The sequence below is a fragment of the Temnothorax nylanderi genome, unplaced genomic scaffold, assembly GCF_030848795.1.
Source record: "Temnothorax nylanderi isolate EJ_2023f unplaced genomic scaffold, tnyl_v1.0 TNYL_tig0062_pilon, whole genome shotgun sequence".
NCBI lineage: Eukaryota > Metazoa > Arthropoda > Insecta > Hymenoptera > Formicidae > Temnothorax > Temnothorax nylanderi.
Window position 1 is genome coordinate 992546 of NW_027249124.1, and position 26964 is coordinate 1019509.

General features: G+C 39.7%; 1 protein-coding gene across 4 annotated transcripts in view; it reads right to left on the bottom strand.

The window, feature by feature from the left end:
• Foxp (forkhead box P) overlaps nt 1-26964 on the bottom strand; it is a 233191-nt gene that overhangs the window by 182786 nt on the left and 23441 nt on the right. For 3 of the 4 annotated variants that reach the window (XM_071707954.1, XM_071707952.1, XM_071707955.1), the window contains exon 2: nt 13546-13599. The exons of the other annotated variant lie outside the window; for it this stretch is intronic. The gene's annotated coding sequence lies outside the window, so the exon portion shown is untranslated. The remainder of the gene's footprint in view (nt 1-13545; nt 13600-26964) is intronic. 4 annotated transcript variants of the gene reach the window in all.

Below are 26964 nucleotides of genomic sequence, written 5' to 3' on the forward strand. Positions count from 1 at the left end.
TTCTAAAATGTATATTTATTTAGATAATTAAAAAATATGCAAAAATTTTTTTTTAGATTTTTACCTAGAAAATGACCTTTGCGCCAATTTTCATTGACATATTCATAATTAGCATATCAAAATATAATAGTATACAAAATTTCAGAACGATCGGAGGTATGGGCTTTTCGGAACTACAGCCGATCTTTTTTATAATTGCTAAGCCTTTTTCATCATACAATCCGAAAATATCTTTTTCTCAATTTTTTGATACATTTTTTTACTTACATTTATAAACCCAAATACTCATATATAGAAAACAATTTTAGTAATCTATACTAATATATAAAATTATAATTACATATATTGATAAAAAAACCCGTTTTAATATACAATAATAAAATAATTAATTAACCTGTTCAATTATAATAACAATAATCTATATAACGCGTTTGTATATATTTGCGATCGCTGATGACAAATTGTGCCAACTAGCAGAGTTAATGACACTAATCAAAAAGGTTTTTCTAATAAAAACATTTGTTTTTTATTAATTATATTAGTATATGTGCTAATTATACGAATATGACAATATAGCATTCCACAATGTCACATTTTTTTAGAAATTGATATGTGTTAGTTTTAGTAAAAAGTGACAATTAAACCCGGTTTCTTTCTTAAATGTGTTTCTTTCATAAATAGACGATATTTACGTTCTTTTTAGCTTGTGTGGTAGACATATTTTCACTGTCATAGAATAAAAGAGTTGCTGACTTCAAACCGATTCAATACTTTATTACCATTAATGTATGCGGACTTTTCCTGCTATTTCTATTAATAAATTTACTTAGGGTTGTGTGGGGTGATGTGCAACATGGGGTGATGTGCAACGTTTCCGATTCCTGGTCTGCATGTCGACATTTGACAGAACCGCATACTGCCATCTGTTTGTGTTGACAGTACCTTGTTTTAGATAAATAACTCGCGAGATAGCACGCACCCTGGTTTGCTGTACGAAAAGCGAGTTAAATTTCTCGAGCTGAATGTAATTTTTGCTTTTCACATTCATAGTGATTTCGTGAATTGGTTTTAGTCATCTTATAGGTAAATATTTTTATATTGTTAGTTTTTCAAGTACTTCTGATAATCCAAAGCGATTTTGTGATTTTCTTACATTGTGTTGGTGTCACGCCAGTCCGCGCAAAATAGCGTGTTTGGGGTGATGTGCAACATGATGTGAAATGTGTCGACATGCAAGGTCGCAACTATTTTACTTGTGACAACTGCGATTCAGATGATGAAAAATAAAGTTTTTTGCGTTTTTCCTTTCATTATATTAATTTTTGAGCGATAAATAAATAAGAAATCAAATAAAAAATGATTTTTTTTTTTCAGGTCGATTACAACACAGTGAAATTTTTTGTTCACCAGATTTCGATTAATTTGTATTTAAGAAGCCCAAATTTAACATTTAAGTCGATTGATGTCGATATTCATGCATTTTTTACCTTAATTTTACCTGTGTTGCACATCACCCCAAGAAAATTTGAAAATGCTAAAACAGACGTTTTTGAAAACTCGAAAAATTTTTAGGAAAAATTTAAAATTTTGAAAATCTAATCACGCAGAATTTTAGTATTTTCCTTCCTCTACATTATACAGCCATGATATATTCAAGAATTTGATTTTTGGATATGTTTTCCGAGCAACGAGTGAAAGTGTTGCACATCACCCCACATAACCCTACTTGTGTTTTAATCAGGGAGTAAGATATAAGGAGACCGATCTCTCCATACTTGGCTACCCGCAAAAACCTGGCCTGATTTTGGGCAAAAGTTGAGTGTTAATGTTACCACTCGCAGCGCTTGTGTTCCATCATCGGTGGGTCACATGACGATCCGTTTCAACGTTCAATGGACAATGCAAAAATAATAAAAAAAACAATGCAAAAATTATCCTTTTAATTATTTTCTAATTCTTTTTCTTATTATTTGTCTTGTACATACGAACAGAGATTATACAAAAGAAAAAAAAACATAGTATGGACATATATGGACATATTTTATATAATATATTATATAATTTTATATATTTAGATATGTTTTTATATAAAAATTTTTTTAGTGCGTCGAAACGTTTACGTCTCATTCCTCGTTCTCTGCCATCAGCCATAAGAAGACCGATCTCCAGGTTTACGTAATGTTCGTATAATTCGTATAATTTATTGAAAGTGAAAAGTGTTGAATTTTGAAATGTCTTATTTTGTGCCGAGGATAAATATTTATTGTATGTAAAGTGTACAAAATATAGAACTATCAGAGAATTATTACATGATTCCCATACAGCACAAAATATTTTTTAAATATTTTTAAAATATTTTTTAGGACGATTAAAATAATTTAAAATAATTTACAAAAATATTTTTAAAAGATTGCAAATAAATATATTCAATAATATTTGTAAAATCTTTTAGAAATATTGTTTTAAAAAATAAAATATGTTCATAATAATTTTAAAAATGCTTTAAAAATGACATAAATATGAGTCATTTAAAGGTATGTATATGCCGTTATGCTTTTGTGAATTAAGAATTTTAGAAAAAAAAAAAAATACATTTATTATGTATGTATATGTCGTGCATACAGCCCGCGCGGTCACCCCCATCCGAGTCAGTACCGCACCTAACGTCGCTTGACATTGATGAGCGGCGGACGACGGTCCGTCCGTTCATCGATGTCAAGCGACGTTAGGTGCGGTACTGACTCGGATGGGGGTGACCGCGCGGGCTGTATGCACGACATATACATACATAATAAATGTATTTTTTTTTTTCTAAAATTCTTAATTCACAAAAGCATAACGGCATATACATACCTTTAAATGACGATCCTTTGATTCTGACGCTTCCTTGTTACTTATACTTCTATATAACATATCTTTATAGTGTTCAAAAATCGTGTAATGATAATAACCGGTAAATATTAAAAATAATAACGCAATTACAATTAATGTACAATAATTATTAATATGAAATTCGTATATTTAACATAATATAATATTAATATAATAACTTTAACAACATGCATGATAACGCCTAAAGACGCTACCTGACAAAATAAAGAATTTATTTAATGAATTGAATCAAAGTTGAAAAATAATTAGGAATTAAATTTAAAGAAACATAAATCTAAAAAAAATATATTCTTTATGTATGTGTGTGCATATATATTCACGGAGTAAGTTATAGTACTATATTTTCAATTATTTTTATAATATTTCTGCAATGTTGTTCTAAATATTTCAACGAAATGTTGCAATTGTCTTTACAACATTACATTGCAACTTGTAACGTTCCTGCAATGTCTTGCAAGCTTCTATGCTGTATGGGTCTGTTTTAATTAAGAAAAACTCAAAAAATGAAAATAAAATTGTCGTGTACCAAATTTGGTCTTAAAATGACGTCTAATTCATGTCCTTTTCATGACGTCATACTTTCATATCCACAATAGGACGCCAAGTACACGTCATATAAAGGATGACATATGACGTCGTGAACGAAATATGACCTTAAATTGACGTCAATAAGACCATGTGTGCTACCTGGGATGGATAATTAACATTTTTTGCAGCAGAAGATTTTGCTACTATTGCTAAATTATAGCTCTCGCTGCAAAAAAATGTTATAGTTTAATCCGACAGAACTTGGAAGCTGTACCGATTCGTCCCAGCGAAAGCCACACGCCGCGAGAGAACTTAGAAAATTTTTGCTCGGGCGGCGCCGGAGGTAATGACCGCGGCGCGAAAGCAACACGCCGCGAGGACTTTAAAATAATATTTTTTAAATATTTTGGAACAAGATAATAAAACAATATACAATATAGATTTAATTTAATATTTTAAAAATATATTTCAAATATTTAAGAAAATATTATCTGGATGGTAAGAAAAACATTTTAAAAAATATTTTTAAAAAATTCTTAAAATATTCTTAAAAATGTTACCACAAAAGGTTTTTAAACTATTTTAAAATATTCCTAAAACCATTTTAAAATGTTTCTCGCAATATTTTTATAAAAATATTTAGAAATATTTTTTGAAAACATTTTGTGCTGTATGGGTTATTATTATACCACAGCACAGTATTTCGTAGTTTCGATTAATGATGTTATTTACAAATCTATTTTTGTTCTATTAAACATAGCCATAATAATTTATTAAAATTCACAATTATAACTCACTTTTTAACTCACTTTTCTTATACTTCAATGTAGTAAAATTCCAACCTTACGGATCGCGTAATTTTGTTCAGCCGCCTGTCACCAGCAGCGAGGGTACCGTTTTTGGAACACCAGCGCCACCAACTTTCGCCCAAAAATTGACCCACTTTTATAGTACGGAGATCGGTCTCCTTATATCTTACTCCCTGGTTTTAATATATTTATCTCTTTGTTATTAGATTGAATTATATTTTTTCAGTGTTGCTTTTGGAAATTTTAAAAAATTGTAAAAAATGAGGCTAACAATATGTAAAGAATCTTGATCTTTGAAACTAAATAATATATGCTAATAATATGATGTGTTATGAATTTTTTACTGTTATTTTCGTACTTTATTATGTAGGAATTGGTTTAAAAAATTCTACTTTTTTCATGTTATAAAAAAAAGTTTAACTTTGTTAGCTAAAGTGTAATGAAACGTAAGATAAAATAGATTTAGAGTTGCAAAACGGAAAGAAATATAATCGCGCGCGTGTAACACGCACAGTTCGAAAGGATGGCGATAGAAGAATTCGGTGACAGTATCTCGATTTACCCCGGAGACGTTTTCTCGCCCGGCACAATCACGTGAGAAGAGAGGGTTGGACGAGCGAGGGGGACGTGCGACACCGCGTCACAGAGGACCCGAATCTCCAGTTTCCCTCGATTCCCGAAGCCTTCTCGAAATAATCCTCGCGGACGACACGTCAGGCGACGGTTACGCACGCGTGTGCGTAAGGCGAGGATGAGGCCGGGGGGGATCGGTGAGACTTACATATGACAAATTCAACGCGCTCCTTTCCGCCGCCGTGCCGTGCCTTCCTTCCTTGCTGACACTTATGGCCCAGGGCCACACACACCGGGTATTATTATTTTCATTCCTTCCCGCATGTCTGTCTGTCTGCCCGTCCGTCTGTCCGTCCGTCTGCCCGCACATCCGTTCTTCCTTTCCGCGTTTGTCTCCTCTGTCTGGCCCGTGCGCCTTCTCCCGCACCGCGGAAATCTCTTTTCGGATGCTTTCGAGGGCTCCCCCTGAAGCGAGCCTCTTCCCTCCCCCCCTCCCCCCACACACGCGAGACGGGGCTCTTAGTTTTTTGCGCGCGACACGTGACAGAAAGTCCTCGAGGCCGCCTTTGTTGCTGGGGACGTTACCCCTTCTGTGCCGCGTCCTACGAGATTCTTGTCGACGAGCTTTGCGAGGATGAAAAGTGGAACACTTACGTTGTAATTATACGCCGTGACGTGCAGCGTGACGATATGTTGAGAAATTGGTGAAGAAGATTCTAATTAGAGTTAAAGTAATTAATTAAATTCTTTATGTCATACGGAGTTTGTACAGAACTATAAAGCTTTCTGTACAAAATTGTCAACTTAAACTAAATGACAATTTTGTACATGGTATATATTATAATTATTATTACAAATGACTGTTACAATTACAATGATCAATATTGAAGAATATTTATCGGTATAATTAGTTCGTGCGATTAAATGCTAAATAAGATTTAAACCCAATTTGATGATAATTACCCGAGTATCCTTCGCGCTACCGAGATATAAAAATTGTGTTGAAAGGAAGGAAATCGTCATGCCTCGTGTTTTGAATGCGCAGTACCTTACGGTCTTAAATCATATTACCCGCGTGCCCTTTTTACCCCTTCTCGCGTTATCTCCCGCGGGCTCGGGCTCGTTCTTATTTTATTTGTTTCGCTTATCCACCGCCGTTCTTGAGGCTCGCCGAGATTTCGCGGCAATTTACTTTATGCGCGTTACGTCGTTTTCCGCCCTCTCGCTTCACCGTGGCGTACCTACCCCCCCTAGCCATCTCTTCCCAAAGACTCACCCTCGCGATGTTCTTATGGAGCTCGACAGCGTCCGACACATACACACGGGCACGCGTTTGTGCGTCGCGTTTGTACGTGTAGGCCGTATAACGACGTGTTCGTTTCTATCGCCAAGGCGGCCCCGAGTGTTCTCTTCTACACTTATTTCGCGCTAATTCACCCCTCAAGACCGCTTACGCCTCCTACCACCATCCACCGAACAGGTTAGCTTTTTTTTTTCTCACGTGCCGCGAAGCAGTTCTCGTTAAGCGGTTAAGGGTGAACTCGGTAAAGAGGGGCTGTAAATTCATTGACTGGCGAAAATACCCCTCGGAATTCCCAGAAGCGTCTTTCGAGCAATTCCAGTGCTAGGCTTATTCGGGATCACGCCTAAATCGCGTAGAAATAAGACTGAGGTCTCGACGCCTCCGTGAAATGTTTAACTAAATGTTTACAGATACATTAACGTATGTAATTATTTGTGATTATCGCCCATCAATAAAATACAAACTATTAACAATGATATATAAAGAGAAAATATTTTTACAAGATTGTTTATCTTTATATAAATTTTTTTTGGCAATATTTATGTGTTTAATTTCTTAAGAAATAATTAAGAGTAATTATATGTTATAAATAACGATATATCGGGGAAATTTAGAATGAAATTATTAAATATTTATTACTCATAGTATTTAAAATAAAATAATTATGCCTACGATAATATTTCTCATTCAACAGAAATTTCGATCTCTGTACTTGGTAATTATTACTGCACGATAAATCATTCCGGCAACAATCTCAACCTCCTGAAAGAAAGAAAGCATTATCCGCGCTGAGATTTGCTATCCTTGGAGTATGAAAATATTTTTGCTGACAATAATGGTTTATAGATGCGCGAGTGAATGCGCGTAGGCGTTCTCGTGTCGCAAAAACAACACGCGCGGGCGACGCGACGATGAAAATTCGTTCAGAAAATCGCGCTCGGACGCGCGCTGGTGAATGATCAACGCGACGCGACGCGACGTCGAGGATCACTCCCTCTCGAAATACGACCGCGTATATAATTATCAAACAAAATCTACAAACCCGAGGAGAGAGAGAGAGAGTCGAGGGTCGCGGTTGGGCATTACAAACGCATTTACATTTGGTACTTGACAAGAGCCAACAAAGGGGCCCTGGGCTGCCGGAATGTTCACCGTAAATAAGCATTACGATATAATTTTCTGTCACAACAATGGCCGCCGGTGTTACAAAAGGTTTAGCCACGAGGCGGCCGTCGGGTACTACTGCGGACAATGAGAACGGCCGCGTTACGCCGTAAATTGATTTGCGAAAGCGTTCCTGGAAAAAGCCCTCCGCGGAGAGAGAGCTGGGCCCACCACCGCCGCCGCCGCCGTACGTGCCGCCAGGTTTGGGGAGAAGGGGTGGTGATGCGAGGGGTGGCGCGAGCTTTTGAGCTTATACCGCAAAAATTACGTCGCGGCAGGGATTGTATTTATGTTACATAATTACGCCACACGCGCGCGCGACCGGTCGGATAGAGAGCACGGGAAGGGTTGGTGGGTGGCTGCGACGCGCGAGGGAGATGAAGAAGAAAGAAAAAAAAAGCGGCTGGCCGAGGAAAAGTTTTTCGGCGGCTGGTCGGCGGCCCGACCGAGGCGAGGCGGGCGAGCAACGCCATCCGGCTAATGAATAGAAATAATTCTCGCGCAATTGTGCTTTTCGGTAGTTTTCAATTAACAGCCGCTCCTGCCGCGCCGAGCTGCGCGGAGCCGCGCTACGCCGAGCCGAACCGAGCCGAGCCGAGCCGAGCCAACCACCGCCGAAATACAGGCGCCGAACGGCGCGACGACACGGCACTGTGCACTGCTTTAAGTTTTTATGCCGCGCGAACGCGCCCCGCGGCTCGTAATTATAATTTTCTGTCAGGTGGAGGGTTAACGCGCGCGCGTATACGCGCGGACGCGGAGATCGTTTTCTTTTTTTCCATCTCTCCTTCTCTCTCTCTTCTCGCATTTTCACCCGAACCCTTTGTTCTCTTTTGGGGGGGAGGGGGTGCAACGGAAATATGCTCCGATTTCTGAATACGCGCGCATTTTCCTGCAATGAATCGGTGGTTCTCTGTGTTCCGCAGACTCACGAAAGTATATTACCACTTTCTCGTCTGGATTTTGGAAATTTTACTCGTATGCACTTAATTTCGTTCAGAGCATTAACTTGGGCTGAAAAATGTATATCAGGGTGATAAAACTATGATTGTACGTGCACTTGATACGATATTTAATCCTAACTTACAACATATATATTATATAAATAAAAATAATATAATATACACGGAGAGAATTTTCTCTTAAAATTTACCCTGAAATCATATGGTAGTTGTGGGACAACATGTACCACCAAGAATTTTATGCGAGCTATTCTGATTAATATCTACCATAATAAAAAATATTAATATCAATTACATTATAATATAAAATATGTTTGATTATCTGCTTGGTAATTTTTATCACGTTGTTTGTAAAATGTCTTTGTATATTTTAAAAATTCCTTGGTTGTCAAGTTGTCCCAAGTTTGTAGTGAATTTAAGGGTAAAATATAACAAAAAATTCTCTCCGTGTAATAAAACTAAAAATGTAGAACATATCATTTTAATCGCATGATTGGAAGATAAATGTCATTTGTATCATAAAATTCACTCTGAAAATTGTTAATCATGAAAAGATCAGGCGCTGCGGTTACGCCCGCAATGCCTCAACTTCAACCTGGTGTTGTAACCAGTCTAAATCCGTGTATATCTCGTAGTCGCCGAAATCTCTTCGCGACTGTCGGCCACGCAGAATCCCACAAAATAAATCGCGTCTTTCGTCCGCGTGATCCCCGGTAATATTTGTCTTTCATCGGGCCATTTTACAAGATTCCCCTATCTATTCGACTTTCTAGGCAAGAAAGATGAAATCGGAGGCGGCCGTAGGCGCGCGCTCGGACACGCACTCACATCGCGTGACAGGGTTTGAAAAGGGGGTGATTCCCTGACTCTCGTCGGCCGGGATTGGTAAGATGGTAGGAGGATATGGAGCGGGGCTCCCGTGGGATAAAACGGGTTATCGGATGCGAAACTCGCTGCGTGGAAATGTAAAGGCACCCTGACAAATCGGTTTCTATTACCGGGCAGCGGCGGGTCGTCTTTTTATATATTGATAGCATTATTTCGCACAGCTACATCCACCGTATTCACTCCATGTCTTCTTCAATAGGGCCCGATAGGCTCTCTTAGTGTTTTATGAGAAAAATTCTGCGGAAATGCACCGTATGCTTCAATTTGACAGTTTGCTGACTTATATGAGAAGAGTGAAAAAATACGAATATGAGCTTTTACTCTCCAAATCTTTTTTTAATCTACTAATTTAACGAATTGTAATTAATAAACTAGAATACCGATTATCCGGATTTTTAATTAACTACATAATCGTAACAAAAAAATAGAAGCTTAGTCATTCACACTTTATACGTGTATTTCGATAATGTTAACAATAATTAAATCTATTCAGACTTCTTTTATTTTTTGTCTTGTCATAAGTAAATTTGCATAATTGACGTTTTCTGCTCAAGTTATGACGAAATTCTCCTTGGATTTTCTTGACGCTGACATTATCTTTTACATCAGACATGTGTTACATATGCCATAACGATGCGAAATTTTGCCTTTTACAATTAAGATTGTTCGTTACTTTTATTGCAGTTAATAGAACGATTGACCACGGAATTCCCAGCGCATCTCTGCCCTCTGATACAATATAATCGGTGCGTAATCATCCCATTGTTTGCCGAGAAATTAAATGGACAGTACATTCGCGTTGCTGGAGTGGCTCGCAAACGATTGTCACAATGTCCGATAATAGCATTTATTACTGCTATTCGCATTTTTGTTTAACCAGACGTTGATCATAGGCAGCCAGGTTATATCTTGATCGTTTGAAATGCGCTCCCGTGCAATCGATTAATCCGTTACCGTCGAAATCAATTTTATTACGACTTCTAATTTGCAATCGATCGCGATGGATTTTAGAATTCGGGAGGTTAATTCTCATTTAACAACTTGGACAATTGTAATGTCGAAAGATAATAAAATAATATAAAATATGTATGTCATGGAAGTAGTGACAGATTAATAAATATAATTTTATATCATAAATTGTTAAAATATTAAATGTTAAATATATGCATTACGATTTCATTCCATATTCACGAAACTTACTCAACAACGTCTTATTAGTCCGTCTTCTCATTTTAATTCGTCTTCAATATATATATCGAGGAGCAGCAAATAACTAATATAATATCTTTCGCCAATGGTATTGGAACGGGATGTATTTCGTATTATACAATGTATTACACAATGCATATCGCGAAATAAATGGCTAATATTTTTCTATGTTTCGAGCAACGTGGATTCCCTTATTAACAGAAGGGAAAATATATTAAAATAAGATGAGAAAAAAAAAGTACATTGCGATTACTGAAATAAATACGTATACGTAAGGAAGTCAATTATAGATAGCGACCGAGGTCGGCGCGGGAATTGTTATGTAATATCTACCATTCCGCCAAGCTGGTTTTTTCACAGTTGTGTAAAATATTTATTTATAATTAGTACAAAGGAGAACAAGTGCGCGAATTATTTTCAGTCGCCTGATCGTGCCGCGCGTGCAGGCTACAAAAGTGAATAAATAATGTAAAAATGTTAATTGTCGTCAGCACTTGGTGTCACTGCGAGAACACAAAGGACAAAGGTATAATGATATATCGGCGATATATATTATTATCAGTTTCAGGAAAACGCAAATTTCCCGGAGGCGGGAAAGCGGCTCCCAGCCGCTCTGCGCGCTTTTAAAAATAAATTCGAACGAAAGAAATATCAATTAACACGCTCAATAACGCAAGCAATATCCCGAGCGTTCATCCGAAACCACCCTCTATGCGGTTACTACGCGAGCAGGCAGGAACGCGCTGCACCCATTCATATACAAGAGGATAAAGCAGCCCCCACTCGGCCCCAACAGCAAATAATTAGTATCTTAGTAATATCGGGAATGCGTTTAATGTTAGCAACTAACTTGGCTACTTGATTAAATAGAGCGATTGATGAAACTATTTGGCCGTACATCGAATTAAAGTGTAACTAGTTCTAATCGCATAAATTAAATGCGAAATTATATATTATTCTTACATAACAAGTGTCTTTAAAAGCACAAAAAAAGATAAATAAGATATATAAAATAAATATTGCTAAAAACACATCTCGATATGTGTCATCATTAAATATGTACCTACTTGCTCTGAACTTCGATTATGTACATGTAAAAAAAACATGCTCATGTAAAAAAAACGAACCTTCACACTTTGATTCTAAACCATATAACTCCAAACAATATGGTATGCTCGCGTAAATAATTAAATTTCACTTGCAGAAATATTTTTCTCAGTGTTATTATTTAGCAATTTTTTAGCGCGCGATGGAAAACAATTAAATAGAATGATATATAAAATATTCCGGGGATGTACTTATACAATGAAGCGAATGTTTTTCATGCATAATTTTTGTATTTTGTTTATATTCTTCCTATATGTATATTTCACAGAATTTCCTCCGAATATCCCAAATGTTTTTTATTTAAATTATGTGCGAGGCGGTTCGAGGAAGACGGGAGAAAGGGAAAGAGAGAGAGCATAAGAACGACTCGCGCGCGTGGCAGAGAAATTAATTGGCAGAAACATCTTTTGTGGAGAAAAACTATCAGTACATCTGCTTTTCTAGAACACACAATCAGACATTCCCCTTTATTCGCGAGCCAAGCAGGCAAAAGTATACACCGCACAACGTATAACAGGCTAACTTCCGGCCGCAACATCCGCCTACGCGTTATATCCGCATCGATAACGTAGACAATTACAATTTCAGTTACGTTTTAATTAGCTAGAATGCTAATGTGCTGCGTGAGCAAGTAGTCAACGAACACCGCGTTGATCCAGAAACGAGTCAAAATACTTTCGTAGCGCCTCGTATACTGACATCCTATACAGATATGCGTCAAAACAAGTGACGAAAAAATAAAGCTTCGTTTTAGTTTCATTCATATTATTAATCTCCAGTCTCGGATATTATTTCGAGAAGTACAGATTGTGCATATATAGGTATCTCACACGAGAATTTTAATTTTTTATAGCCAACATTGTATATAAAAGAGTAAATGGTTCTATTAGACTAGAAGAAAGTAATTTTATACAAATAATTTTCTTGATAAAAATAAAATATTGTTGTCAATGATATACAAGCTAAAATTAATAAATTTATTTAGAAAAATATGATTATCTTCCTATCGATGGTTTTACAATTTACATCGGTTTACGCAATTTAAAATATCTTTAAACAAATTCACGATTTTGTTTGCAAAATAATACCCGTCGTCGATTCGATGCGAAAACGATAATTCCAAAGATCTCGGTGGGAGAAGGATCCTTCGGAAAACGACGACGTAAAATACGCGGCGCGGATAGGGAGAGAGGGTTGAAAGGAGCAGCACGTGGGATCCGAGGGTGCCGTTTTCCCTCCCTTTCGCTTTAGGGGGAACGAACGAGACATCGATAATCGTGTTTGTTGTACGACTGCCGATACGAAACTTCAGGAATGCCGCTCAGCCCAAGAAACAAGGGAGGTTTACGACTTAAGAAGTATTATGTCATCCGAATATTCGCGCGCGCGGCATCCTCCTTACCCTCAACTCGCCCAAATCGTGACTCCTTATATGCAACGGGGGAGGGTTGTACGACGCCGAAATTTTGACAACGCTCGCCCGTCAACACCCATAACGTTTTAGGGTCGTCGCATATGAAGGGTGATCTCTGATCGGGAGTTTACCAAGACTGGGAGAACTTCGGGTCGCGTCGCGCCGCGCCGCGCCGCGCGACAAAAGTTTTAATATTTGTTGTTTAAATATTCAGAAGGAGTCGCGACGTCGATCTAAAACTGACAACAGAGCTCCATTGGTTCTCTTTTAGATGTCCAAATCGATGCGTTTTAACTATCCAATGGCTCGAATTTCGTTTTTCTGCAAGATTCATAATCCCGAAAACTGGGATTTGATCATAAAATGAGAATTTCCATTAATATACGGTTCAGAATATATCAAAATGAAACTTTAGTTTTGTTTTCACGAAACTCTATCTACCTGTTCTACATTATTTATTGCCATACTTAAATTGAATTAGTACAATCTACTTTTACGTAAATCTTCGTGTAATCGATCCGCAGTTTCGTTAATATCTTATTATGATTAAAAGGTTATGCGTCGTCTAAAATCATTAAATTTTAAATATATATGCTCAATAAGGAAGCAAGTAATAAAAGTTTTCGCATTCTACATAAGCTGCGAAAGCTTTTACGTATTAGATGCACATCAACTACGAAAAGTACTCTCACTCACATCAACAAGCCACGTCACTGTGTCTCAGAAGCCAGGGAAGTATACACCACTGACCTGAAATAAAAATTAAATAATAAATTAAACATGTACAGAGAAATTAATTGCCGTTAATTAATATTTTAATTGTTATACATAAAATATTATTTTTTCTTGTACAATTTTTATTATTTTTTTTAAATATTTTTATTACATACATAATCGTTCGATGTATTCTCTATATTAAAATAATCTAAAGACATAACCAAAAATCCATAGAGAAGTCGTAAAAAATCACGTATATACCTTCTCAGAATTCTCAAGATTATAAATTAACGTGAATCGAGACATATATTTGGAATAAATAAAATATTGAAAGAATACAACACGTCCCTAACCTTCCACGTCTTTCACAATGCGCGTGACGACAAGCCAGCCCGCAATATTCATTCCGCGCAGGCAGCGAGAAGAACAATACTCCGCGTTTGAGACTATCAATCCCATTCGAAGCCATTACAACGCATTCTTCGACTCGGCCGCGGCGGTGCCGTTAATTAACAAACTCGAAAAGTACCGCGGCAGAAAGTCTCGTTCGTCTCGGAACGTCGCTCGGCGAAAGAGTGGTACGGGTCCATCACGCATCGGGCAGGGGTGACGGCGAGCGTAGGACGGAAGCGCGCGCGTATAAAGGGTCGGTGTCTGGCCAGACGGGCAGAAATGAAGCAGCAAGGGTTTTGTTTGTCCGGCTGTCCACCCCTTTCCTTCCTCCATTCAGGCCCTACCGCCCTCCTCCCGCCAGCCTCCCCCGCGCATAACCGTGGCTCTCCGCTCTCTGCGAGAGCCCCGTGGCACCCTTCAGCCCCCTTCTTCATCACCTCCTCCCACGTAGTCTCCATCTCTCCCGGCAACCCCTCCTTATACCCATCCACCTCCCCCGGCCATGTAACAATGCACGTGTGTACACTGTGTTTGCTCACATCCTCCCGCATATATCTTTGCGAGCTATAATATTGATTACTTCGGGCGAATTTCAGGCCGAGCGACGCGAGCTGAGACCGTTTCTCCGACTCGAACCGCCACGCCGCGCCGCGCCGCGCGCCGTGCCGACAACCCCTACGCGAGCCACCCCCGCGCGGCGCGCACAGCCTTCAAGTCAATCTCTCGTTGTCGACGCCGCCGACCACTTCCCCACCCTCCCAAACCTCTAGCGTTCGACGTCGCAATGCAGCTTTTCCTACGGCGATTTGGCCTCGATCTCAGTTTGTTGCTGCATCTTAAAACAACGGTAATATATTCAGAATGTCTTCAGAACGTCTCATTTCTGTCGCAAAAGTAATCGATATTTTATCTGTTGAATAGTTTGAACAGAACAGGTTTGATCAAATTTTTGAAATAAAGAAAAAAGATAAGGATAATGATTTGGTATCTCTCGCGAGTTGTATAAAAGTTTAAAAATATTCCTACACCTAAAATATTGGAATTATTAATGTACGATTACTGTTTCGTTATACCTTTTTATATTATTATTTATCATTGTGTTTTTAATTTTATGCTTATTTAACATAAATCACAATTTATCTCGAAAATTTCTTAATTCAAATTCTTTATACCAAATTCAATGAATTTTATGTGTTTTCTAAAGATAATATATCCATTGTTTTAAAAAGCCGAAAGAATTTCGTTGCATTGACATAATCAGCGCAAATATAACGTCAATGTAATAATTTTCACAAATATATGGCGCGACATTATAAAAAATTGTAATATCTTTGCCACACGGCATTTACAAAATCTTCTCGTCACACAATATATAAAATTAAATACTGCAGTAAAAACTCATATAATTAAAAAAGACATAATTAGTTTCTCTCTCGATATTTTTCCTCCCATCATACGGACCCCCTTAAGCGGCCAATAAAAATCGCGAGTCTCCTACCACACACACAGGGCTCCGACCGACCTTTCAAATGCAACGCGTATTAAAAGCGCGAGCGGTGCGTATGAAAAAGTATAAACGAAAAGCGCAACAATACCAAAAAAGCGTTATAACTATTGCGCGTAATGCTGGGACTTTGAAAGAGCCCCATCATTCCGTTCCGGCAAATACCGCGCGACTTAAATTGCGTCACGGTCCTTCCCCGAGCTATCCCGTGAACATTTAATTCCATTCGCGAACCACCCCCTCGTCCCTCCCGCGCACCACCCCGCGCCCCGTCGGCCCTTCCTGTGTCTCCCGGTGCTTGCACCATCAGCACCAAGTCCGTATGTCGCGAATCGAAGTACAAAGAAGCAATAGTAGAAATAAGATAATTGCTATTACAATCGCAATTTCATCCAGGACGACGGAACCTTGGTGGTAAAGGGAGGCGCGGCGGGGAAGTGGAGCGCGAGTGCGGAACGCGAGGGTAGGGGGCGGAGAAGGACGACTGCCGCAGAGAGCTGAACTACAAAGTACGTTAATGTCGTGCTCACACCCCCGTGCACCCCCAGCGCCATTCCGATGCCGCAGACAGTTTGTTGTCGAAGCTTCGGGGATTACACAAATGAGGTTGTTCAGCGGGAGAAATGTACATTCCGCTACAAAGCCGGTCCGCCGCGCGCGCGGCCGTGTGCCACGCACGGAATTAAAAACCGGGGTGGAAGAGCGAAGGTGAAAAGTGCCGCGATCGCTCCGCGGCCCCCGCGCCCACGCCCGCGCCCCCGCCCGCGCCGCGGACAATATTTTCTTTGCTGAAAGCCGGCGCGCCGTAGAATGGATTTTCATCGGCGCGGCGTTTGAGCCCTTCAAGAACGGAATTCGTTTTTATCGGATACGCGCGCTGGCTCTCTTTCTTTCTTTCTCTCTCTCTCTCTCTCTCTCTCTCTCGGATCGGAATATCGTCACAACGACCGGTGTAGTTTTTAAAAATAGCATCCTTCGACCTCGATCGTCGCCGTCAGCAGCTTCAACGTATTGCAGACGCGTTGACGCGCGTCACTAAATCTCTACGATATCGGGATACTCCGGCGAATCGGTCGCGTCCTGTTGCATCGCGTCGGCTTTGAAATGTCTCGCAGAAAAAGCGCGGTTTCTCTTCATCGTGGCATTTTTTTTTATTGATTAGTAATATTGATGCGCATAAATTATCATTAATCTCTTCGGGACCGGAAGCCTAATATTAGGCGCTGGAGTGGCACCGTCTCTTTCGTAGTTCAACCCACTGACAAGGACAAAAATGTTCTAGCATTAAAACTAAAAAGGTCGTCCAAAAAAGGGGCCGATCCTGTAGAGGTTAATACGGTCCGTTAAATTTGTCTTATCTGATTTAGTATGTATAATCGTTCTTAGAAAATTAATTAATGTTACATTAAAATTGGATAAAACATGGTTTTAAAGAATCTTATAATTCAGATTTGTAGTAATATTTTATTAAAAGAGGATACTTTAAAAATGCATTAGAAATCTATAAAGAATTATAATAAATAATTTCGAAAAAAGTCTACATTTATTCTTGCTGTTGCAACTTTGTCAAATTTTCCTGTACTGTGTAAATGACTATTTTTAGCAATATTTTATTCTATGTGCAACTGACTGCCATTACTGAAAAGTCAATTAAGATACATTCTTTCAAGAACAAGATACAATCATGTAAAAATACGCGTTACATTAATAAACTAATAATACGTTTACAAAAAAAATCCGCGCTTACAAACATTAGACGCAAGTATGAACACTTTCAAAGCAAACTCTTGAGAGCTTAACGTTTTCTGTCTCGCCTAATCTATCGCAAATAATAGTGAATATTCTCCACAAAGTTCGTCCGTGCTTCAGGAAGGAACAGGACGGCAGCCGAGCGCGATAGTGACGTCGGCGGAAACTAGTTAGGTCGGAGGCCGGCGCAGTCCGAAGGGGTTGTAACGGAGGCGGCTCTCGTGCCAGCGCACCATAGGGACCGGGGGATAGTAATTGTATACGTACTGGGAGAATGGCAAGGTAAACAAAACTATGTAAGATTGCCCCATTAATATACATATCTCTCGGTTCAGCCGGGCCAACCGTGAGAGAGCCAACCAGTCTCTGAGCCGCGCCGATGGGGTGTGGGTAGTCTTGGCCTCAGACTTTGGGGTTAGGCCCGCTCGAGAGCAAGTAGGGTACACAATGGATATTGAGACCATAATTTACGGCTGATTGTTAGCCCCCGCGATCTATGGATTCCTGCGTCCCGCCGCGCACCACCGGGCGCCTTCTAACAACTCCTCGCTTCCATGTCGAATTTGTATTAGGCTCGTAATAAGTACGAGGTTACGTGTGCACCGAGTGGAAGCGGAAGCATTAGAGGAATCCCGCGGGAGCGATCGGTATGGGTATATGAAAGACGCCGCGGGATCGTAACGCCTGTCATCCCGCGAATTTTCTATATTAACCCTATCGTTGTGGGCGAAAAATACACGGAAAACTATGTTCGAGTATAATAATATCATGCGTCCCCTTGACGCGATTCAATAAAACATTAAGACCGACATACATATTCTTCCTGGACTTGAAGAGAGATAAGTTATAGTTAGTATTATAAACTTCTAACTAAATGCTCTATAATTCGATGCGCGTTAAATAATCTCGCGTTGTGTATTGTATCGCTTTTGCAAATTCTAAACAAATAATCATTACATCGTGTACGCTTAAATGCAATAAATAGTACTAAATCTAATATTAGTAAAATCAGGCAGTGTGTCTTCGAAATTATTCGTATCAAACGAGTCGTAAGCGGTAATTGGCCGGAGTTCGAGGAGGAGCGTTTCTCCGCGCGAGGTCAGTTACTCTCCGCTTACTCAACTGGCTTCGCAAGAACGACGGTTATAAATTAATTACGAGGGTCAAATTCACAACTGGATGCCGTTACACGGGAGGCTGGATTTGGAGGGGGCGAATGTCTTACTAGTTTCACTGGTAGCGCGAAGGGTAGCTCGAGGGACCGTGTAAGGAGGAGACGATGTTTGGTCTTCCTTACAAGGGGCCGACCAGAGCCTGCCGACCAACCTGCCTGCCACTTACCGAAGGATAATAACGTAGTAATCCCGCCATGAGACACGGATGAAGTCCTTAATAACCCCATAAACTCAAGATATATCTTGCATATCAATATACCAGAGCAAGCATGCCGCTACAATACATACATCCGCGCTACAATGCATTACCTCTCTCTCGTTAATTAAACAAACGATTCACGTCAAATTCTCTCACAATCGAAAGATATCGCGGCAACGTTAAAAGCGTTATTTAAGCCATTAATTATAGGTTAAGTGGTAAATGCTTTCGTCAATATTCCATTCGGAAATTAATCACGAAATGGATAATTAGGCAAATTTTTAATATTTCTCCTTTATGCACGTATGTAAAACGGACGGAGGGGGGGGGGGGCTTGACGTTTGATATTTTGTTACAAGTACCTATCAAGTTAACAAACCGTTGCCATATAGATCTGTAATTTAGTTATGAAATTCATCGAATAAATATGCATAGAAATAAATATGGCTCGGCGCATAAATTTTATACGCGTCGGGCTGTTAAAAACCCCCCCGGGATGATCAAAATCTGTTTTCAGCGCATCTACAATATCGAGGACAACGAGAGCGCGATCGATAATTAATAAGTCGATTGTCGGCACGAGGCGGTATTTCATATCTGAGGGGCGAGCGCGCGTTACATTTTTCCGCATTCTCTCGCGAAACGAAACTATCGGGGAAAAATGATACGGCGATTCCGGGGAAAAATCGCAGCCCGCGGCGCGCGCGCCGCGCCGCGCCGCTTGTCAATTTTGCACCTTTCAATTCGATTTGGAAAGTATCGCGGGGGAAATAGTATCGAAATATCGTTTATACGTCTCTCTAAATCAGGCACTTCGTATCGGGGCTTGTTGAGGTCGGTTGCATTCCTATCGCGCTATGCAACGTAACATGAATTTGCAGGAATTCACGATATAATCACAAATTAATTACGACGGCTTTATTGAAGTTCGCGGCGATTTTTGAAAATTTCCGGAAATTACGGAAGGCCGATCTGAAATTGGAATTCGCGATGCGCATGCTGCCCGCTGCAAATTTGTGTAAGTAACGCGATATGTAGTTCATTTAACGTAAAGTGCAAATCCATCTGAAAAAGAGGCCCGCTCGCGAAACATCGTTCGCTTCCGAATTTGTTACATAACCTGAATAATTCTAAAAAAAAAGTAAACGGAAGACAAATGAGGTGAATTTAAATAAGAAATCCAATCAAGCAACCAAAGATAATAAAAGCAGGGAAGAAAATGAGATATAAAAGTCGCACGAGTAAGATTTATCAAAGTTATGTCTACCGCATAAACAGTTGGTTTGTGAAATAAAGCGCAAGGTGGATTATTTCAGGTCTCGAAAACATCTCCGCGAGATGCGCGGCCTATTGCGGCGATCGACGGGCTTTCCCTCAAGGACAATTTTCACGTCTGTCAAGAACGGCGCGGGCGCGGCGGCAAAAAGTGAGGACGATCGACTGCTACAGCCGAGGGCTGCTGTAGCAAGCTGTTTTCCCGACCGATGGCGGACAGATGACGGTGGGAGCCGGAGAGGAGCTTAACAAATGGTCATTCGGTCGTTGCCACGAAACGCACCTACTTGAGATGCGGAGGATCTATGGCCCCCATTTCTCACCGGGCGCTTTGCGGCCGGAACAATACCCTAAGCGGGGCCGCGCGTAAGAACTGTTGGGACACCCGAGAAGGACTCCCTGAGCAGGTTGATCACCGTCACGTGGCTTCCGGGGAATCTTACCGAAATACTACGGCGAAACACAAGAGAGGACTTGGTGAAGCAATGTAGTGTAATAACGAAGAAAATCTACGCCCTAGGGAAACCGTATAGCTCATTGTTTTATATACTGAATGAGATGAATGCGTACTGATCTTTTAATAAATGACTATTATATTTAAATATTATGTCTCGTGGAGACAGGTATTTTTTTTTTAATAGCTGAATGAATATAGAGTTACAGGCTGAAAACATGATTTCTTGAGACAATACTAGCTGTCATAACCGCGACGAGCAATTCTGTTAGATTTCTCAATTTATTTGATTATTCCTTTTTTCCTTTTCTTGGTTATATATATATTATGGACCAAATAAAGCAAGAGTGATGTTGCTAGAGAAACGATGAGAGCTTAGTATGGAAGTGGATTTATAGACACTCGGTTATGCGGCGCAAGCTGTCAAACGATCATCCCCCGACAGTTTGGGGTTTACTGGGACATCGGGCGTAAACTGCCCTCGGGGACCTTGTTAGTTCAATTCGCCCTGAACGCCCTGAACGCCCCCCTTTCCCTCCCGCCACCGAAAAAATTCCGCGGCCCTTTCCATCACTGCCCTCCCCCCGTCTTTCCTCCGCCACCTAGCAGCAGCGAGACGAGAACGGTGCGCGTTTACATTACCACTTATTATGTTGTTCCGGAAAAGAGGATTATTGCGATATGCCCGCCGTCGAAAAACAGCGCAAAATGCTTCCGGCTATTGCGAGCTCGCGTTTAAATCGTTGAACCTTTGTGTATACAACGTATGGTGTTTATTGTTTAACATTTCGCGCGCGTTGAAGAAGGTGCCGCGTTACGCGCGCCCGCTTGTTGGCGCTAAAGTTTTCCCACTGCTTCTTCTTTCGTAAAGCCAGTAAGAAGAAACGTAAAAATAGATCGCATATGGAATAAGTCAAATGCAAACTCCTAACTAGGAAAAATTGAAGAAACGAATTGAATATCTCGTTACGTGTTTCTTAAACATATAAAAGCTAGCATTGAACATTAGGCAAATGATTAAACATAACAGAGATTTATTTTTACAATTGCTTTATATCATACTTTATTATCTATTATAATTATATGTTATAAGTTATGATTATTATAAACGGATGATACATCTATTCAGCTTGAAAAGATCTAGTCTTACATTAAATAAAAATTAGTTTTCGTCTTTCGATTAATCTAGTTTTGATTATCGAATATGATCGTAGAAATTACACATTCGTTCGGCGATAAATATTTCAGATAAATAAAAAATGCCCGCTATTGCTGCACATCTCATTTTTTTTTTTTTTTTTTAATATATTTGAGTTGGGATAAACAAATATTTATTTACTGCGACTAAATTTTCGAATAGATTCACATCCGGGGCCAAAGCATTTTCGCTTCGATGTATATTATAAACGAGTAAATATTGGCGCTGGGAATAAGCCCCGAAAAAAGTATAATCTCTGTAACGATAAAATTGAGGGAAAAATTTCCCAATTTTTCCGGTAAAATATAACTTCCGCGTAACTCCCTTTTATATGTGATACAGTCACATAACACGGCAGGGCAGGAGCGACATTGCCATCAGCGTAAACTCGCTTTTGTAAATAAAGATATTTATTCGGATTTATTAAGAAATATTTAATGACGCTCGTGCACGTTTTTATCAAACTTTTATTATAATGCATGTTGTTTATTATAAAATTTACTTAAATAAAATGTTGTTTACCGTTATATAATTTCATTTATTAATGAAAATGATTTTAATAAATATGATATGTGGATGCAATTTTAATGTCTGCCGTACAGTTACTTGCATTGACATTACTTCTTATTTTTTATACTCATATTATTCGACATATTTTTTTGTTATATTTACTGTTATATTTTGTAAAAATATAATGTATATTTTACAAAAAATATTATGAATATTTTTATTAATTGCGCGCGTATTTTACGCACATGGATTATTATTTCGCGTCAATAATGTGATTTCTTAAAAACATAGCGGCCGTTTAAATAATATCTTATTATACCTACATCTATTATATGTCTAATGAAATTTATGAAGAAAATAATACTCCGCGTAAATACTTGAAGCGTACAGAGAAGATCAAACCTATTTGGCTAACACGATTGGCGCGTACGTTTGTAACATGCCCGATCAAAGTGGGCAGCGGTAACAGTAGAAATCAGCCTTTGAAAGCACTCGCTGATGTTCGACAGGCGAGCGCGAAGGGGGGAGGAGGGGGAGGGCTTGGAAAACGGGAGAGGATAAAGAGAGTGACAATGAGGGGTGGTGGTGGACGATCGAACGAAACCGCCGGTCAGAGTATTGTCAAGGTATTGTTCTGCCCCGCTTCCGAAATAATCGTCAAGCCGACCTAATGGGGCATGAAGTCCCGATATCAAAATAACTCATCCGTGTCCGGCACGTGGTCAAACGCGTCGGACGCTTTCCTCGCCCCTCCGTCCTTTTCCGCCGCCAGAAAGCCTCGGGCGTTAAAAATAGCAGCGTGAAAAACTCCTTTCTGCGTCTATTGTCCGACCGCCGAGATAGAACCCCCCGCGGAAAAATCTTCGCTCCCGAGTGATAGCACGCGAAATCAGGCTGTCGCTCGCCGAGTTTTCATATTCTCAGCTTCCGCATGGAAACGCTCTATGTTTTTCAATATCGCTTTCGGACATTTATAACGTTATAAATTAATATAAACAGAAAAATATAAATTATTATAATCGACACTTTTGCTGCTTTAGAAATATTTTAAAAAATAATCATATATAGTGTAATAAGATTTTAAAAAGTCATAGAAGTACGATATTATCGTTTTTGCTAAAAGGTAAACCACTTCATATTGTCATATTGCCATCAAATCAATTGTTGTCCTTAACATAAATTTATTTCCAAAATATTATATAATTACTAATAAAACTATCTTCTTTGAATATAAGTCTTAGATAAAAGTAATATCATTATTTCCTTCGTTCTCTCTCTCTCCCTCTCTCTCTCTCCTCTCTCTCTCTCTCTCTCTCTCTCTCTCTCTCTCTCTCTCTCTCTCTCTCTCTCTCTCTCTCTCTCTCTCTTCAAGGTACTCAATAATACAACAAAATTAGTTGTACTTTCGAATGCCTGTGCAACCAACCTTTCCTAGAAGGATATTATATATAAACTGTTTCCTTAATACAGCTGCTAGCAGTTTCTTCAATTTCCCGGAATACACGGCAGAAATGCTGAAAAATTGATCATGCCATACATGCTCAAGACCATATACACATCTTTAACGAATGCAGGGTGTATAGGCCGAAAGTAGTTACGACGCATCAAATACAAAGTTACATTTCTAAAGTTGTGCTCGAGCAACTCCGCTAAATTGCCGCGATGTGTCCTTCCGCGCGTACGTAGATCGCGTTTAGCGAGGCTTCGTCGTACTTTTCAACACACAATGCGCAACTCACGTTACGATGCGTCTAAATTATTGATTACGGAATAACCCAGAATAAGCCATCTCTAAATTCGTAATCGCTCGTTATTCCAATACCGTCGTGCACCGCGGCATAAAAGAGAGACAACTATGTAATGCCGCGCGAGTGTACCGCTCGAGAACCCTAACGTCGGAACGTTAAAAAACCGGCCATAGAATAATATCGAAAAATTACTCCCTTTTCCTCATGTAATTCGATTAATACGTCAGAAATTCCTCATGTCAGAAGTCAACGTACTCGGTAAATGCCCGTATATCGGGCACGCATGTTTAATGTGGATCAAGTAGGAAATATCATATGTAGATGTGTATGCCGACGTAAGACGGATTGACGTTATAAATTGATGAACGTTAAATGCATCACCACCGTGAGGTGCAACAGTTTAATCGAATCCAATTTCTGCGTTCACGTCCGCATGAATTTCTTATATAAATTAGCGACGTAATCTTTTCACAATTTTAAAATTATATATGATACAAAAAATTAATTATACAATACTATGTCTCTCGAAATATTTATTTAGATTGTTATTAATTTATTCAATTATTTTCTTAATAAAATATAATAATAAAATATTCGCGAAATATCGCTGACATATTTCAGCCAAGCGTGATAAATAATAAGACTACCGCGTGCCTGGCGATCGAAACGTAGATACAAATGAAATGTGGCGGCGGCGCAGGTCGTACGAAAATTTGACTACAAATATAATTGCAGCGTTGCGAGCTGCATGCGAAATCGAAGCCCGTTATCGAAAGCCTTTCCCGAGCGGCGCGGCGCGGGGCGCGCGCGATCGATCGCGAACGGCCTCGAAATCACGCTTACGTAATCGGGTATCGAAAAGTCGAAATTACCCTAAATAGCAACAGTGTTGGTGGCGCGTATCGGACGAGCCGGAGGATATCCACCGATGCCGATGACGGTAAGGGTGGTGGTGCGACGAGAGGCGACGCGGCTCCGGAGGTGGCTCCCTGCACCCTCGCAAGCCGGCAACTCGAAAGTAGGAACCGCGACTATGGGCGAAGCTAAGTCTGTCCGTGTAATGGGGCATCGGCACGCGATTTCTCTGGCCTTTTCCCCCTGACCCCTTCACGCTGCACCCCTCGCGATTCTAACTTTCAACTTCGCTTCACAGCTCCCCCGGGCCCCGCTGGCCCACCCCATCGGTGCACCTCATTCCCCCTCCTCCCCCGCGTGGCAGGGTGTTGCGCTGTGACTTATCGGCTCTAATTATTCGCCGGCAAGAAAGCAGGCACAGCCCCGACGATCAGACCTGCCACCCTCGTAAAGTAGCTTTTCTCCGACGCATCGCGCACACCTTCCTACAGCTGTTACGTGCTATTTATTCGCGGCTCTGATACTCGTGTGCGTGATCGTGTTGTATATACTGTTGTACAACGCCGCGAGCGGCCGCTGATCGTCCGAGAGTATACGCTTCTTGGAATGATTAAAGTCGCTTCGTCGTCAGCTACTTTATCCATCTATCATTGTTTGCCGGAGGAAATGTTTCAACCCATTTAACCCGACACTACGAATAACTCGTCGTTGCGAAACAGGTGTTGTCAGACCGGTATAATTTTTATTAGAGATGATAACCATCTCTAATAATGCACCTTAATGTAACTTAACATTTAAAGTATTTTTAAGGAAACGTAGCAACAAGTAACAGTAAAATGTGATAAAATTGCTCGCTATGCTGATAACGTCCAATTCAGGTACTACTGTATCGATTTAGTACTTTATTATTTCATTTCTGGCACATTACATGATCGTTTGCGGGATATTAAAAGCAACGAGTAGGTACGACTTTTCCATAAGCGATTTTGGAGCCGCAAATGGCCTGTTTCCGCAGTCTTATATTTAGCTCGCAACTTGATAGATGTTTACACGGGCCGGCAAAGACTTAATTCGTTCTGAAAGTTCGCGAGGGGTGGGAAAGTGTTTAGCTGAAAAAAACTGAAGCGCCGATGGCGTGATAAATTTCGGAGTCACGGAAAGGAATTCTAATTCTGGCCCCCGCCCGTACACATCTTGACCCGTTTCAAATATCGCGATCTCTTAAATGGTATAATATACGCGAAAACCGAAGATACAGATCAGCGAGAGAACTGGGTAAAATCGTTACGCTATACAACCGGTTTACCAAGCAGGTTCAATTCAACACACCGACACGTGGAATTAATAATGTAAGCACTAAGCTATATCAGTGCTCAATCCTTGCAGGCGAACTACCGACGTACAGTGCATATATAAGCACAGATACGCTCTACCGTGAATCTACAAACAGATGTTGACGGAATATCGACGATCAAATCGGAATTCCTAACGAAGAAGATGTAGCAACTTAAAGAAGCGCAAATCCCCGCATTATTAATTATTGACGTAATTAATTTGGATATTAAAGAAAGCTGCAAATAGATGACGTTAACAGAGGTCTGGATTTTACATTTGTACAGCTTTGATTTGCACAAGGTAACTTATATAATTTAGCTTATGTCTGGAGCAGCAAGATTCATTTAATATATGTTTAGGCGAATGACTTAAAGATTAATCCGTACGTTAAACGGCAAAAATAACATCTCACTGACGGATAAAAAACAAATCAAGGTGGAAAAAACTAAGTTTCGAATAAAATATGACACAACGAAAAATAGTCGCAACCTTAAAATCATGAATGTATTTACAGGACAGAGTCGAGCAAATAAATGGATTGGCTAGATTTTATAAAATGTATTATCTCATTAAAAGTGTAGTTATTAAATAAATACTTGTGGAAAAAAAACATTTTAAAGCACCTCAAAAATAAATCGTGCGTTTCATCAAAATTTTATCCAGACATTTTATTCGACTCGTCTATTCTATTTATATGTGTATAATAAATATAATTAGGGGAGACCGGGGCTAGACCGCTAACGGGGTAAATCCGCCAAATCAAATATCTCGGAACCTGTATATTGTGCGAACTCGCTATTAACATTGTAAACGCTGCTTATGGTACCCATGTGACCAACGGAGTTTCGGCAGGTTACCTGCCGTGTTATGATTTTTACGGAGGCAAACGTGTTTTCGTGGTGAAAAGTGAAATTTTCTGCGCGTGGAAATTTTGTAATATCTGCAATAATATTTGCTCTCCAAATCTCGAGGTACGTGATTATAAATGCATGCTGATTATAAA